The 16,833-nt window shown below is 37.3% G+C and overlaps 1 protein-coding gene and 1 pseudogene across 2 annotated transcripts in view; one reads left to right on the top strand and one right to left on the bottom strand.

Moving 5' to 3' along the window:
- Positions 1-16,833, top strand: part of ANK2 (ankyrin 2) — a 601,138-nt gene that overhangs the window by 48,379 nt on the left and 535,926 nt on the right. The window lies entirely within an intron of this gene.
- The window catches only part of LOC141579423 (uncharacterized), a 32,578-nt pseudogene continuing 19,854 nt past the window's right edge, over positions 4,110-16,833 (bottom strand).

The following is a 16,833-nucleotide window of genomic DNA, read 5'->3' as shown; positions in this document are numbered from 1 at the left end:
ACTGCAAGCATTTTTTCTCTTTTTGTCTTTAATCATTTGCTATTTTGTAACATATCTATTCATTGAAACCCTTATCTGCCTTTTACCTTCTAATAGTAGATATAACCCTGTTCTGTCTTCTGGAACAACTTTTCCTACTCACTTTTTTCCACTGATGGGTCCTTCTGACATGTTTTTTTTTTTTTTATACTGGATATGCCTCACAGCTCTAAAATCCTTCCTTTATGATCAGGAGCTTTCCGCTTCAGTTCAGTAATTCTCAGTTGGAGTAGTACTGCCCCCTAGAGGAACTTCTGGAAATATGTGACAATTTCAATTGTCACAGTGACTGGGGGTTTATTGGCATATATATGTTGGCCAGAGGCCAAAGATGCTAAATGTCCTTCTCTACTTGGAATAATCCTGAGCAATTAAGAATTATTTTGCCTACAACTATAATAGTGCTTATGTTGAAAAACACTGCAAATGAAATGGTCCTAGTTAATTTACTCTTGGTTGACTGATACATCGACATATAGCAGGTGTTTAATAAATATTTATTGGAGTCATGAATTTTGAAATATGACCTTTTAAAGCAGGCGATTTTGCCACATACACACATTATGCACACACATTACACAAAACTATTTTGTTAGAACTCCTTTAATTACAAGTGAGAAAAACTCAGTTCACACTGTATTATGTAACTGAAAAGTTCAGGGGTATCTGTCTTCAGAAACTGCCAGATCCATGGGCTTCAAAGGTATTATTGGTACTTGATCTCCTTTCAGCTTTTGGCTTTCTACTCCGAGTATTGACTTCACTTTCTGATGGGCTCTTTCCTCAACAGGGTGTCCAGCAGCTCAAGGGTTACGTCCCTTACCCTGAAGTCCAGCAGAAAGGAGAATTTCCTCCTAATAGTTCCAACCCATGCTTCAGTCTTGCTAGAGTCATTTGCATCATCTGCTTGTGTGTAAACCAATCACCGTGGCCAGAGGAGGTGGGGTGCATTGATAGGTCAGGCAAGATTGTGTTTTTTCTCTCACTCAAGGCAGGCGTTGAATGTAGCTCACCTGCACCAGTGCTTTTATCAAAAGAAAAGGGGAAGGATGCTGAGCAGGAAGCAAACAAACAACAAAAATGACACACATTTCCAGTGCTGAAACCCATCACTTAGTACAGAGCACCAATCAAATGTTCATTCAGTCATCATCATCTGTGCCAGGCACAGATTTTTAAAATGTAATTTTACAGTGTAATTTTAATGTGATTATACAATACCAAACATAATTTGTGTATTTTGAATATCTTATGATATAAAGCATCATTTCTCTCTTACTACAAAACTATAAACTAAAAGAATAGTCCAAATAGAACTGAAGTCTTTAATTTTTTTTCTTTTTTTTTTTTTGTGGAGGGGTAGGTAATTAGGTTTATTTATGTTTAGGGGAGGCACTGGGGATTGAACCCAGGACCTCATGCATGCTCATGCGCTCTACCACTTGGGCTATACCCTTCTCCCACTGAAGTATTTAATTCAGTTCTACAGGTGTTTCTTGAGGCCTCCTTGTGGTGTCAAATATCTAATAAAATGGTTGAAGAACAATTCAAAGTAGTATGAACTTAAGAGGCTAAATTTAATCTAACTACTAAAATATTCAGTTTAGTCCATATATTCCTAGCTTTCACCTCTGGGGCAAAGGGAGTGGGCAGCAGGCAAATATTTATAGACTAAATTTTCTTTTTGGATATGCCTTGAATATGTAGATGCTATTGTTAAATATTAAATGTCTCCTCACTGATAGCATTTTGGGCCATTGTTGTTCCCTTAGAAGACACTAAGAGTAACATTGTTTTTTAACTTTAAAAGGACTTAATAGCTCAAATAGTCTGTGATTCCCAACCCAGGCAAATACTCCTTTTACAGGAATATCTTTTCCCATCTCCTCAATCCTCTACCAAGGTCTGAAATACTTCCCTTTTGCCTTTTAGCTGAAAACAATCAGAGGAAGAAAGGAATAGGGTCAGAAAGGCTCAAAAAGGGAAGGAGACAGGGAGACAGCAAGGAAGAAGAAACCCGGGAAGACAGCACTGATGTGCAAGATTTGTTGAATGGCTGCTGTCAAAGGGGAGTTAGGCATATGGATGTAAGGGATATTTGAGTTTATATGTTGTCCTTTCTATCTGCATTGACATTACTCCATAATCAATAGGCTTAGAATCTTTCAGTCCTCATCCTAACTGAAATGAGAAGCATTTGGTATTATTGTTCATGCTTACCTTCTTGAAATTCTCTTTTTCTTTATATTCTGCAGTAGTATTTCTTCTGAGGCAGGAGAGAATTTCTGTTTTTCTGACTACCTTTTAAATAGTGTTCCCCAAATTTCTTATTTTGCTGTTAATAATAATCTTAATCTTTGTACTCTCTGAGATCGATTTATGCCGATGTTGCAAATGTATGTCACCAGCTCAAAATGTTTTTTGGTTCTAGACTAATGTTTCCATCTGACTTTCGGATGTTTTTACCCAGATGTCCTATAATGATCTCAAACTCAAGATGTCTAGACCTGAACTTGTATTTCTCTACTCAAATGCTCTGCCTGTTTCAAAGTCTGTAAAAAGAACCATAGGGTTTCTCACTATCTGTTTTCTGTTGCTACAAAAAAAAACTGCAAAGCAGTTCTCTCTGAAAGTTCAGTGGCTTAAAATACAGTCATTATTATGGCTCACAGGTTTCAGCCAGTTTCATGCATTGAGTGTGAGTTCAGCTGCCCTTTGGTTGCATGGCTCTGCTGATCTAGGGTGCAGGGTGAGGGTTGGGGGAGCCTATCAGTGAAAAGACTATGATAGTAATCCAGGAGAGTGATGGTCAGGTCTTAAATCAGTCAGCATTAGGGTTTTACATTTTGACGGCCAGCTGGTTATGGCTGGTCTAAGATGACCTTCATTGGATAATTGGGCTCTTCAGGTGTCTCTCTTACGCACGTGTTTCTCATGTCCCTCTAGCAGGCTAGCCTAAGCATGTTTTTAAGCAAGCTTAGAGAATACACTCATAGTGATCAGAGAGAAGCAGAAGAAGGTGGAAATCCTTAGAAGTTTTTTCAAGTCACTGCTCGCTTTAAGCTAGCTAGTGTCCCATTGATGAAAGCATGTCACATAGCCCAGCCTAAAATCAGAGTAGGAGAGAACTAAACACAATTGTAGGGTAAAAGGTGTAGATATGGAAGGCCATTTAATTGGGGCCATTAATGGAATCAATCTATTACACTTGTCTAAGTTCAACTCAGAATTTTCCTTGGTTTCTCTGTTCCCCTTACTTTTCATGCAGTTAGTTGATCTTGTCTTCTTCCTTCTTCCTTTGAAATAGAATCAACCCTTTCTCTTCACCAGTGCCCGTGAATGGTGATTGATTTAAGACCTGACCATCGCTCTCCTGCATTACTATAATAGTCTTTGCACTGGTAGGCTCTCCCAACCCCCACCCTGCAGCTCCCTATCAATTTGGTTTCCCTTTTCTGGAAATTCCAACCCACAGCCCCAGAGAAGTTTTAGCTCTCTTGGTCCTGTGCCCCATCTGGAGCTCTGGGGATTGTGGACATACAGTTTGGGTGAGCCTGTTACAGATTCTGTGCTGTATGTTCTTCCAGCATTGGATATGGTATCAGAAAACATCCCAAGGACTCATGTTCCATTCATCAGTAATATCCCTGGTTAAATGGGAGTGGAGCAGTTTTTACTGTAGTCAGTGCTGATGAAGATTCCAGTTCCCCGCAGAACACTCATCAGCAGAGCATCAGCTGTGGATGCATCAGATGCATCCAGCTGCATCAGCATTGGAAACAGATTCTGGAGGCCTCTAATGCTGGGGTCACAGAAGTTCACTAAAGCAGATCTTGTTGTGAATGCAGTGCCTCTCTGTGGTATCTCCCTTTGGGTATGCCTCTGCTGATGCCTTGTAGAACCTTAAACCTTCATTCTTTCTACGAGAACAGCAGTTGGTGCCACAAACAGCAGTTAGTGCCTCTGGCTCAATATTTCTAAAAGAAAATCTCTTATGGCCAAAAATCTGGGTCAGATACTGGAATATTTCCACCATGAGGATGAAGTGAGGAAGTGTTTGAGGAGGACTATGACCTCAGGACCATCATGGTGGAAATTAGCAAGTGTCTCATCCAGATCCAGCCCAATGTCTTCTTTTTGTTTATGGCCCTAGGACACAGGGGATGGAGGAAGGAACTGAAAGTTTCATGCCAATTTACCATGCTGATCCGAGGAGCTCTAGAGCTTTGTGGCAAAGAATGAAGCCCCAACTCCTCAGCATGGTTAGTAAGGACTTCCATAACTTGACCTCAGGTGTGAAGACAGGTGATCTTGCCACAGAGAAGTGACAATGCAGAGAGCATGAATTCGGCCATTCCCCCGCTGGTGCCTCACACGTGGATTACCCTCCCCTTTTGCCTGGCCAATATTTAATCTCCTAAAATCTGGCTTAAAAGATTATGAAGAATTGTTTCGAGGGGACAAGAAGGCAGTAAAGGGAACTGTAGCCTCACTATGCTATGTAATACAGCGTAACCCAGGGGAAGAAGTGTATGTTAAGGAGGAGAGGCCCAAGACCCTTGCTGTTTGGTCGTTTTATAACCATCAAGTCCATCTTATTATCTGCTGGTGAAGTTGCTTTCTTCTTCTGTTACACTTTCAACAGAAGTTACCTCGCCCATTTCCCACCAGAGGGAGGAGGTTATTGTACTGGGGATCACCTGTCCTGGGGCTGTACCAGAAACATGAAGGGAGGTTGGAAAAAAATGCAGATTCCCACTGCAGATTTACCAACTGAGAACCTCCAGAATGGGGCCTAACAATCTGTACTTTTCTCTATATTCTATTTTACTTATTTTTAATATATATATATATTTGTAATTGAAGTATAGTCAGTTTCAATGTGAAGTATAGTCAGTTTCTGCACAGGACAATGTCCCAGCCATGCATATACATATATATATTCATTTTCATTAAAGGTTATTACAAGATATTGAACATAGTTCCCTGTGTTATACAGCAGAAACTTTTTTAAAATTATTTTTAATATAGTGGCTACCATTTGCAAATATCAAGCTCCCAAATTTATCCCATCCCCTGGTAACTATTAGATTGTTTACTATGTCTGCGAGTCTGTTTCTGTTTTGTAGATGAGTTCATTAGTGTCATCTTTTTTCTTTTTTTTTTTTAGATTCCATATTTGAGTGATATCACATGGTATTTTTTTGTCTCTTTCTGGCTTACTTCACTTAGAATGATGATATTCAGGTCCATCCATGTTGCTGCAAATGGTATTATTTTACTCTTTTTTTTAATCACAGAGTAGTATTCCGCTGTATAAATATATACCACAACTTCTTTATCCAGAAAATCTGTATTTTTATTTAACTTTTAAACAATGTATTAGGTTTTTAAAAATACAGAAAAATAATAAAAAAACATAAAATGACCCATGTTCCTCTATTCAGATAAACCGTATCTGGCAGTAGGAAAAGAATAGAAATATGAACAGAATTTGGAACACTAATATAGTAAAGCTTCCCTCCACCCTCCTCCCTTTAGTCCACTGACTAAAAAGTAATACCTCATTGCTTTCCTGTGCTTCTATCTAGATAATATTTTGGGAATCTACTTTTTGGGGACTAAATATACATACATAATGTACAACTAGTCTTATTACAACATGAGAACTCTAAAACATATCTGTGTCCCTTGCTAGTTCCTCTTCCCTCATTTCTTTCTTTTTATTTTATTTTTTTTGCTTTTCACTTTTTTATTACTCAAAAAAGCTTCATTTTTAAATTTAGCTTTCTGACCCTGTGCTTGTGCTTTCAACACCTTCACACTGATTTTCTGCTCCTCAGTGAGGAAAGCATGCCTGATCCTGTCACGGACACATTCAGCACACATGGAACCACCATGAGCCCAGAGGACGCGTTTTAGACAGTCTCCTAAGAACTTTAGGTCTCACAGCGCGAACTCCTCAAAGTCGGCCTGGGCACACGCCACATGCGGATTTTGGTGCTTTCCCAACTTTCTTGGTATAAAGGTAAACAATTCTATTACCAGGGGTTCAGGACAGCCTAGTTTTGTTAGAGGCTGTATTGTAGGCCAGCCTATGATCATATGTCAAAAGCTGGACCAACCATTCTGAATGCCTCTAGATACTGTCTCTGGAAGGGGAAAAAGGAATCATTTTCTTCTTAAACTGGGCACTCTGCAAAATCCACTCTCAGCTCTCTTCTTTCACCATTGGCCAGGTGTGATAGCCCCCATCCTGGAGAAACCAGGAGAGACACCTTCATGCATTCAATTTGTGCAGAGGCAGGTTAGGTTGGCTTAACCTTTGTGTGGTAATTGGTACAATTTATATTTCCACTCAGTGTTTATTGAATGTGTCTTAGTCTGTTCGGGCTGCTATAACCACATACCACAGACTAGGTAGCTTATAAACAATAGAAGTTTATTTCTTACAGTTCTGGAGGCTGGAAGTCCAAGGTCAGGATGTCAGCATGGTCCTGTGAGGATCCCCTTCCTCACTGCCAGCTTCTCATTGTATCCTCACATGGCCAAAGAGGCTAGGGAGCTCTCTGGGCCTCTTTATAAGAGTGCTAATCCATGCATGATGACTCCACCTTTATACCTAACCACCTTCCAAAGGCTCTACCTCCTAATGTTATAACATTAAGCCTTAGAATTTCAAAATATGAATTGTGGGAGGACACAAACATTCAGACCATAGCACAGTGCTTTCAAAGTGGGCTAAGTAGCATAAGAGTTAGATATGAATTAAGGCTTCCATCATGCCCTTAAGGAAGGAGCTTCCTAAAAAAAAAAAAAAAAAAAAAAGCGAGGAGCTTCCATCCATGTGTTGTCAGAGAACTAAATAACTAAGTACTATATGCCTGGAAGACAGGAAGCTCTCATAGAGGTGTAAGAAATGTGCCGCTGGCGGCACAAAGAGGACTGATTCATGAGTTCTGATAGGCAAGTCACATTTGAGCTGGTCTTTGAAGGATAGAAAGTGAAATGGTAAAGAAAGAGGAGTGGCAATGGAAGGTGAAATCCAGACCCAAGGAGAAGCATGAGTGAAAGTGTGGAGTAGGACCACACTTTCCACGGGAAGGCAGGCGTTTAAAAATTTATCGTCAGTTTAAACAGTTGAGATTTACAGATAGTGGGAAGTTTTGAAAGTTTTTGAGAAGAGATTTAACAGGATAAGACTTATGTTTAGGAAAATAACTCTATATTATTTGTGAGCAACAGGGTCACAGAGAGAGTTAAATCCCAGGAAAATCATCTTTTGGAAATCCCAGCAATGGGATGATATTGATATGCAACACAATCTTCTTCCCTCTCATGGGTTTTGTCCAGCAGAAGTGTGAGGGATGGACTTGCATGGAGATCAACCAGTGGTGAATAAACCAGTTCCTGCAGTGCAGTAGTGAGAGTAAGAAAGGAGAGGAGGACATAAGAGACTTGCTAAGGTAGAGTCACGACTTGTGACCAGCTGGGGCAGGTAAGAGAAGAAGTATAATAGGTAACTTTTAAGATTTCTAAGCCAAGAGACTAGGTGACTGTTAGGTATCATTCACTGAGATGGGAGAGCAGGAAAAGGAGCAGGCTGTAGGGTAGAAGTGGTCAGGGAGAGGGGTAGGAAGGTCAAAGCTTATTACTTTGCTGAGTGTGAGTTACCCTGGGGATATTCAGTGAGAGAGCTTTAGCAGGCAGATAGGAACTCACATCTGGAGCCCACAAGAGAGGTCAGAACCAGGAAGTACAGGTTTATAAACAGAGGCCTTGTGAGGTTGAGATTGCCTGGCAGCAGTGGTTTTCCACACTTCAGCACACATCAGAGTTACCTAAAGGCCTTGTTAAAGCTCATGCAGGGCCTTAACCCTGGAGTTTCTGATGTAGTCTGGGATGGGCCCAGTAATTTGCAGCTCTAACAAATTCCCAGGGGATGCTGCTGCTACTGACCTGGGGAACACACTTGGAGAAGCATCAGCCTAAAGAAACATGTAGTGAAAGAAGAGGGCTGAGAGTGGGAATTGGGGGGTGTCCAGGTTAAGAAGCAAGTAAAGGGAGAGGAGCTAGTGAGAGCTATTATGGATATATCTTCGAGTTCCCTTGCATAGTAATGAAAATAATTGTACCTTAAATGTGTACATTATACCTATACATTTGCATATAAAATATGCACATTTTCAGGTATACAGTTAAGTAAGAAGTATCAGAAGAGAACTGGAATCTCAGAAATCTGGTCTTTTTTCCCCAAATATTTTATTATTATTATTATTTTTAATATATGTATATTTTTAAATGGAGGTACTGGAGATTGAACTCAGGACCTTATACATGCTAAGCAGATGCTGTACCACTGAGATACCCATCCCTGCATCCCCACTTCCCCGAAAGTCCGGTCTTTTTTGAGGAGCCCCTCTCACTTGGTTTAATTCCTGAATGGCTTTCATTTGGGAGTCATCCACTTCCTACAAGTTTCAGCATTTAGTTCTCCATTAACTGATCAGCTTAACCTACTCCTGGAATTAAAAAGTCAAACCAAGTTAAAATCTGAGGATTCATTTGAGTTGCTTCTAAAAATTGAAATGGATTTTAATTTTTCTTATGAGGAAAATGAAAATATTGGTAACAAAAATAGCTCAGTGAGTGTTGGTGTAATATGTTCTTGCTAACTGGGGTAAGTGGTTTTGATATATAGTTTAGTTTGAGGGGTGAGCTACAGCTGACCAGAATATGCACATAGAAGACTCAAACAAACAAAATCACATTGTGGGAAACTTGCTCATCAAGGTAAATTTTTAAAAACCCCTGCTAATAAAAATACTGGAGGGGGGTGGAGGGTGGGAAGGGATAGACTGGGATTTCAAAATTGTAGAATAGACTACACTGTATAGCACAGGGAAATATACACAAAATGTTATGATAACTCACAGAGAAAAAAATGTGACAATGAGTGTGTATATGTCCATGAATAACTGAAAAATTGTGCTGAACACTGGAATTTGACACAACATTGTAAAATGATTATAAATCAATAAAAAATGTTAAAAAAATACTGGAAAGTATAGAAATTAGTTAAAAAATATATCTATAATTCCATATTTGAGAAATAACCACCTCACTATGAAGATTTAGGTATTTCTTTTTAGTTTCATATATATTGTAGGGGAAGAAAACATTTTTTTTTTTTTTTTTTTTTACTACCTGCTTAGGTTCTCTGGCTGGGGCCTTATAAATTGGACTGACAAAAGACAAATTAACAAGAAGAAGGCAAACAAATTTAAGTTTTATGTGACATGGAGCCTTCTTAAGGGAATGAAAACCTGAAAAAGCAGTTAAACCTGAGTGTTTTTATACTAGATTTGATGAAGAGTAGATAGTCATAGAAAAATGTGATAGGGTAAAAAAGAATGAGCTAAGGGTAGTAACTGGGGCAAACTTAGCAAGATCTGTTCATTCAGATTCTTCTTGGCACCTCTCTGTCTCTAGAGATAATGATACTCCTTTCTTCCAGGTATAAGGAGGGCACCTCTTATGTGAGGGTCTTATGACCTGTTTCAGAAGAGAGAGGGGAAGTCAGAGAGTCCTTTCTGCATTTGTCATTTCTCAAATTCATTTAGTTTATTCAATATGTCAAAGTGCCACATTTGAGGGTCAGTATGTTCTGAGCTCTATCAATATTTAGAAACTTGAAATCAAATAATTGATTTAATTTATATCATGCTTTTTTCCACTGACCATTGTAATGTGGATATGGACATGTAGTATCTTTTAGAAACTATTTTTTATTGGCGGCAGTGCATTCTACCGTTTACCGTTGTATCATGATTTAATTATTGCTTCAAGTTATATCCTTTTTAAAATTTATTCTATTAAAATATAGTGAGGTAAAGATTAATATTATTTTTTGTATGATGGGGAATTTCTACTAAAATGCCATAAACAGAAATGAACCTTTGGAAACATTCTCTTTGCTGTTTAGATGTTTAGATGATACCTCATCTTAGTCTAATGGATGCATCTAGTGCTTACATATGCTTAACAGTTTTACTTTTTTCAATTTCTTTCATTTTGTTAGACGTGAGTCATCTGCTTGAGACAGTTTTTTTTTCTAATTGTATATGTGTACTTTTAACAATACTTAGTAGCAAACATGTATTAAACTATGTATCAAGAAATATTAGGTGTTATGGGAAATTACAGATGTAAGTAAAATGTGGCCTCTGCTTTCAGAGAGATCATATGTAGTGAGGCAAAAATATGACAAGACTATAAATGATAATCAAATTTAGTTTACTGGTCAGCCACTCTGATCTAAAGTTCCAAATTAAAAGAAAGCAGTTGTTAAGCAATAGAAATTACATGTGTATTTCCTCCCTTCTCTAGTGTTAGGGAAAAAAAATCATTGTGTTAAGTATGAACATTGATTATAAAATGCATCCCTGTTTCAGAAACATTAAATGTGAAAACATACATATTTCAGAATTGAGAAACTATAATTTATATGTATGTGTCTGATATCTATCTACCTACTCACCTATCATTTACCTATGTTTCGGCTTTTGAGCTACATTTCTTTTCCTCTTATATTACTTAAGGGAGTCTCATTTTAGGGCTGTTTTCATGGCCCTTTAACTCTTCTACCTGCCTCCAGTCACTTCTGAGCTTGCTTATTACTTCCAGACTAATATTCCCAATCCTCAGCTTTCATCAGAACATAGTGAAAACAAAGTCCATGCTGGCCCTGGGGCCACAGCTGATCCTGGGATTGTCAAGACAGTTGATCTTTGTATTGGTCACAAACAAGACTATGGTCCTTCTGATAAGAACAGCAGAACCTTGAGGAGGCAATCAGGTGGCTGTCGCCAGCCCTTCTCTTTCTGTAGTTGTTGGATTGGATAGCTCAACAGATGAGGTGTGGAGAAAGCACACTGGATATAGTATACCAGAGTTTGAAGCCCACCTTTGTTACCTATCTTGGTGTGTTTAATGAGGTCCCATGTAGTTTTGGTCAGCTTTTCTAGATCAGGGTAATAACCATTCTAGCTCCCTCTGAAGACTGGTGAAAAAGAAATCAGCTCTGTGTAGGAAAGTGCTTTCAAGAGGATATGTTATTTTACAAGTATATAAAAGTTAAATTTTGTCAGTACCCTGCTGCTTCAGGGGCTGGCTAAACACAAATCCTGAAATGTTATGACTTCCAATCAATTGCAATGTCAACAAACAAACATCTATGGAGGATACAGTGAGACCTCATAGTGCTCATTGGGTCCTCTACTGGGGAGACAGGGGCAAATAGAGCACAGTTCCTTTCCTTAAGGGGTTTGTCATGTCTGCCTCCTCTGAAGCAGGTCCCTGTACCTTGCTTACCCCCTTGCAATAAATAGTTGTGTCACGGAACCAAATCTTTGAGAGTGGATATCGGGTTGCTGGATTATTCCTGTTTATGTTTGGGGGGTGGGAGCAGGATGAGAGAGTGGCTTGACTGTCAGATAACCATCCCACACACCACTGTCTGGAACTGCATTTGCTGCTTTGCTAATTTTTTGTATGGGGAAAACTGAACTTGTAATAACTTCTGCCTTCTCAACATCGCCTTTTTCAGGAAGCTCTAGTACTTACCACTGATTTCTGACTTGCTAGCTTTTACATCCAGCTGGACTTCTAGGGAAGTCTAGTTTGTCCCAAAGTGGTCAGAAATGAAAGCCTGCTTCTGTGCAGGTTTCCTTATTGTCACTCAGTTTGTGTGATCTGCAGCTTCAACACTGTCTTCTTGGACTGTGGAAATACTCTTTGGGTGAGGTCCTGGTATATTTTCTATAGCTACATATGTCTTATAAATGAGGAATAGGTAAATTTTTCTGAAAATCCTGCATTTTCTTTAAAAATCTCTTTGTTCTTTTTAACAATTCAGTGTAATAGTACATAGATCATTTGCTTTTCATTTACTCACATAATTATCTCAATTTTACAAATGTACTAGAGACAGTCTCAGGCTTTACCACCAGATTTAGCATTTTTCTCAAAATTTTTCCTGGAGGGTGTAGTACTGTACATGACTGTTTTATGTAAGCATTTAAATATATTTTAATTTCCTTTACATGATTATTTTATCAAACCATCTTCTCTTGCTTTCACCTGAACGTAATTTTAAAGTAGGATTGTGGAGCAAATAAAAAATTTATGATAGAGCCTGACTCTGTTTTCCCAGAACAAGGGATGTATTGTAGAGCATCTTTCAAGGTTCCCTTTCCCCAGGAACTCTGCCAGAAGACGGAGTCCTCCTCCCAGAGCCCCTCTTTGCTGCACCCAGTCTTTAGAAGTCAATGAAAACTCTGCAGTTGGAAGGTGCATTAGCCTCAGAGAGGCTGGCAGGAAGTTAATTTCCTTGTGTATCCCCAGTCAAGGACAATGCCATTAAAGGCTGCAAAACTACAATATCGCAGAGTAAAGATTTTCAAATTCTATTACTGGCACACCATTAAGACACTTTCATTTTATTTTGACCCAGGGCTGGAAACCCAAGTAAGAAAGCACAAGTAGTTGAGGTAGAACACAACTGTGATTATGATGAAAACAAGTGAATTCTACAAGGGAATCTCTATACTGAGTTAGCTGTAGAGTAGCTCTCTGGGTGTTTGTTATACTTTAATGACCATAGTTGAATCTGTTTAATTTTCAATGGTATTTCCCTTTTAAAAATGCTATTTGTTGGTAATGCCTTGAAAGACTGCACTGGCAAATTTCTGACTTCCATTCCTGCTGCCGGTGATAACAGTATTTTATATATTCTTCTAGAAGTAATGAAAAACATCTAAGTTGTCTAAAAAGTAGAAATAGGCTCATATCCTTTAATATTAATTTAAAAATTATTGTGTAAGAGACTGTCAACCATTAGTAAGATTTGACCCTATCTGGATCCTTATTTAAAAAAAAAGTTGTAAAAAACACAAAAAAACAAAAAACTTAACATATTATTTCTTATTCCTGGCTGGTTACACGGGAATGTTCACTTTGTAAAAATTCAGCAAGCTGTGTACTTACAAATACTGCAACACAAAATATACATATAAGTATTTATGAGACAAACAATGAAATTGAAGCAGTGATCAGATATTTCATAATGTTAACATGTTGTTAATTCTTAAAATGTGAAAATTTTTTATTATGTTTCTAAAAATCCTTATATTTTAAAGATATATAATGAAGTACTTATGGATGAAGTCTAGAATTCCCTTAAAAATAATCTAATGTATGTTTCTGGGGAAGAGGGTAGAAGTGAAACATGTTGGTCACGAATTGCTAATTTTAAAGCAAAGTGACTGGTACATTTGGTTTATTATAGTAGTCTCCTTGCTTTTGTTTATATTTATAGTTTTCCATAAAAAGAAGTGAAAAATATTTTCATGAAATAGTCCAGCTGTCCAAAAAGCTATAGAATATGATAGTAGCTGAATAAAATAGTGCTTTTTTAAAAAAAAATTAATCACCTCTAACTTTTATTTTGTATTCAGGGACACAATCAACCAGGATAGGAGGATTCTTTGCTCTGTCAAGAAGGCATATTTAAAAGCTAGCAAGCATCAGAGCAGAATTAAGTGCCAAGTCTATAAAAGAGACAGGGGGAAAATTACTAATAGTTATTTATTGCTATGCAAAGTTAACATATTACAACATAATATAAATATATTCAAAAGCTTCATTTCCAATACTTGACATTTCAGATTTTGAAAACACTAAAATTATTGTCAAACAAAACTCAGACCAGATGATGTGCTTAATAAATGTTAACTTATTTAATCTTCCCTATACCCCTGTAAGATATATATTATTATTATCCTCATTTTACAGATAAAGAAATTAGGTTAAACAAATTGTCTAGGGTCATAGAGCTAAATAATGGTGGATCCACATGGGTTCCTGTGAACGCATGTGTATCCTCTTTTAGCTTAAGAAATAAAACCTTTTTAACAGAGTCAAAGACCACTTACATGTGAGGTTGACCCATATATGACATTGCTATTTTTGCAGATCAAAAATCGTGGAACATTGGCAATGTCATGTGGTTTAACCCAACACCTTGTCCCAATTTTATCCTCCTCCCAACCCCCAGATAACTACCATCATTCCTATGCATTTATTTGTCCTCTTACTTCTTGTATATGTGTCCCTAACAGTAGATAGAATTGTTTCTCATGTTTTAAGATTTTATATGAATGACATAATACTGTTAGCATTTTAGCAAGTTGCATTTGCCCTCAATTTATGTTTAAGATATACATTTATTTTGATGTTTTATGAATATATTGTGGTATACTCATACTCTGGGGTACTATACAATAGTGAAAATATATAAACTAAAGCTAAACTTTTCATTTTTTCTTATTTACAGTGTCACTTATTAGTCTTTGGTGTACTTTCCATTTCAGAAACACAGATCTACATCATTCCTTTTCATTAGCTGCATAGTATCTATTCATTGTATGGGTAAAGTAATTTATTAGTTTATAAGTTAAACATTTAGGTGGTTTTCAATCTTTTGTTATGACAAGCAATGCTCCTACAAATATATATGGCATACTTGTATGAGTATGTTCAAAGGATAAACTCCCATCAATAATGGCAACTTATATACTTTAAAATTAATGGGTAAAAATGCCTCATTAAACTTCTTTTGCTTCTCAAATATATTTGATTGGATTTTACTTGCTGCTCCCTGAAAATAGTCCAGATGGTTCTTTCTCACTGATTCTCATGACAGACTATATTTCATCTGTTCTCACAGAAAAATATAGCTCCCCATAGGAGCAACTGGAAGTGTACATAGATAGACAAAGCAGATAATGTGGTTGAGCTGGAAAAGGTTTACTCAGTTAGACACAGTGGCCAATAAAGTAAAACAAGAGGGAAAGAACCAGAAATATATATAGAGAGGGAGTCTACATATAGTAATATGTTATCTTGTAGAAATAACCTCAGTGAAGCTTTGGTGAAACAGCTGCTTGCTCTAGAGAGAAATCCATCTTCAAGGGTCTGGGGGCTGTGGATGTAAATGAAGGAAGAGCTTGTACATCTGCATTGTTGATGAGGCTATTTATCCTTTTTTACTGCCCAGTCTCTCATGCTTCTTTTGCTACCTCCCCTTGATTGGTAATATATCTTTTTGCCTCAGTCTGGATTATGAACAGCCTTTCTGGTGACCCACAATGCTTGAGACTCTTGGAAGTAGTGACTCTTTCTCTCATAAAACCTGAAAAGATAAAAGGAAGCCTGAGCCTTAGTAATGAATATTGGGCACACCAAGGTGAATCTTCTCTGCCAGGCTGCTGTGGCCCTTGTGCTGTGGTACACACATTTGTAGAAAGAGGTGAGAAGTGCTGGAATGACTTTGGAAAATAAATTGTTACCACTTTTTTTTTTTTTCACTTCTGGGAATGTGTGTGTGTGTATATGTGTGTGTGGTCTTAATTCTTATTTTTTATTGAAGTGTAATCCTGATTTGCAACATTAGTTTAAGTGTACAGCAAAGCAATTCAGTTATACATACATGTATATATATATATATATTTTTTTTTTTTGCAGATTCTTATCAATTACAGCTCATTACAAGAAATTTAATATAGTTTCTTGTACTATACAGTAGGTCCTTGTTGTTTACCTGTTTTGTTGTCAATCTATTGCTATATAGTAATGTGTATCTGTTAATACCAAACTCCTAATCTATCCCTCCCTCACCCTTTCCCGCCTGGTAACCACAGTTTGTTTCTATGTCACTTGGTGTGTTTTTTTTGTTTGTTTGTTTTGTTTTTAATTGTAAGCTTTTCTGTTATTCCCATGTTAGCAATCCTTAGTAGCCAACGTTCCTGCATTGTAGGTTGATTCTTAGTTGAGATTATTTTGGGAAACTGAATACTTGCTTTTTTTTTTCCCCTGACTATTAAGCATGTTTTGTAAAAGATTTCAGCTTGTATCCCTGCCCTCATTTCAGAGAGAGTCGAGGAAGATATTTCAATTAGAGAATTATGGTTAAACATTTTCTTCAAGTGTAGTACTAGACATAAGAAAGAATTTTAACATCTTATTTCTTTAAACTTTCTTGCTACTTATGCTTTAAAAATCCTTATAAAGCAGACCGAGTTATCATGCATTACCAATTGGAACCATAAAGCCTTTAATATTTAAATTCAACTACAAGAAAAATCAATCTTATTTTGAGATAGCCTATAAATTTTTTACAATGTTGACCAAAATATTCTGGCTTGCAAAATCCATTCTTCACTGTGTGTAAAAAAAAAAAAATATGGCAATGTGAGATTTGGATGTAGATGTATATCTTTTTAAAAAGAAAGCTTTGCTTCTTAGAGCAGTTTTAAGTTCACAGTGAAATTGGGAGAAAGGTACAGAGGTTTTCCATAGACCCCTTGCCCCAACACAGGTATAGCCTCCCCCATAATTAACATCACTCGTCAGACTGGTACATTTGTTACCAGGGATGAACTTCCATTGACACATCATTATCACCTAAAGTACATAGTTTACTTCAGGGTTCACTGTGTTATACATTCTAATTCTATGAGTTGGACAAATCCTGTCAGAAAAGAATGTGAGTTGCTCTTGCTATACATCCTTGCCAGTCTTTGATGTTGGCCAGCCTGATAGGTGTGTTGTGGAATCTCATTATTTTACTTTGAATTCCTTTGATGACATATGATGTGGAACATCTTTTCTTATGCTTATTTGCCATCTGTATATCTTCTTTGGTGAGATGTCTGTTAAGGAACTTGGAACTTT

The sequence above is a fragment of the Camelus bactrianus genome, chromosome 2 (genome assembly GCF_048773025.1).
Source record: "Camelus bactrianus isolate YW-2024 breed Bactrian camel chromosome 2, ASM4877302v1, whole genome shotgun sequence".
Lineage (NCBI taxonomy): Eukaryota > Metazoa > Chordata > Mammalia > Artiodactyla > Camelidae > Camelus > Camelus bactrianus.
The sequence above is the reverse complement of the archived record's forward strand: the minus strand, read 5'-3'. Positions and strand labels throughout refer to the sequence as shown.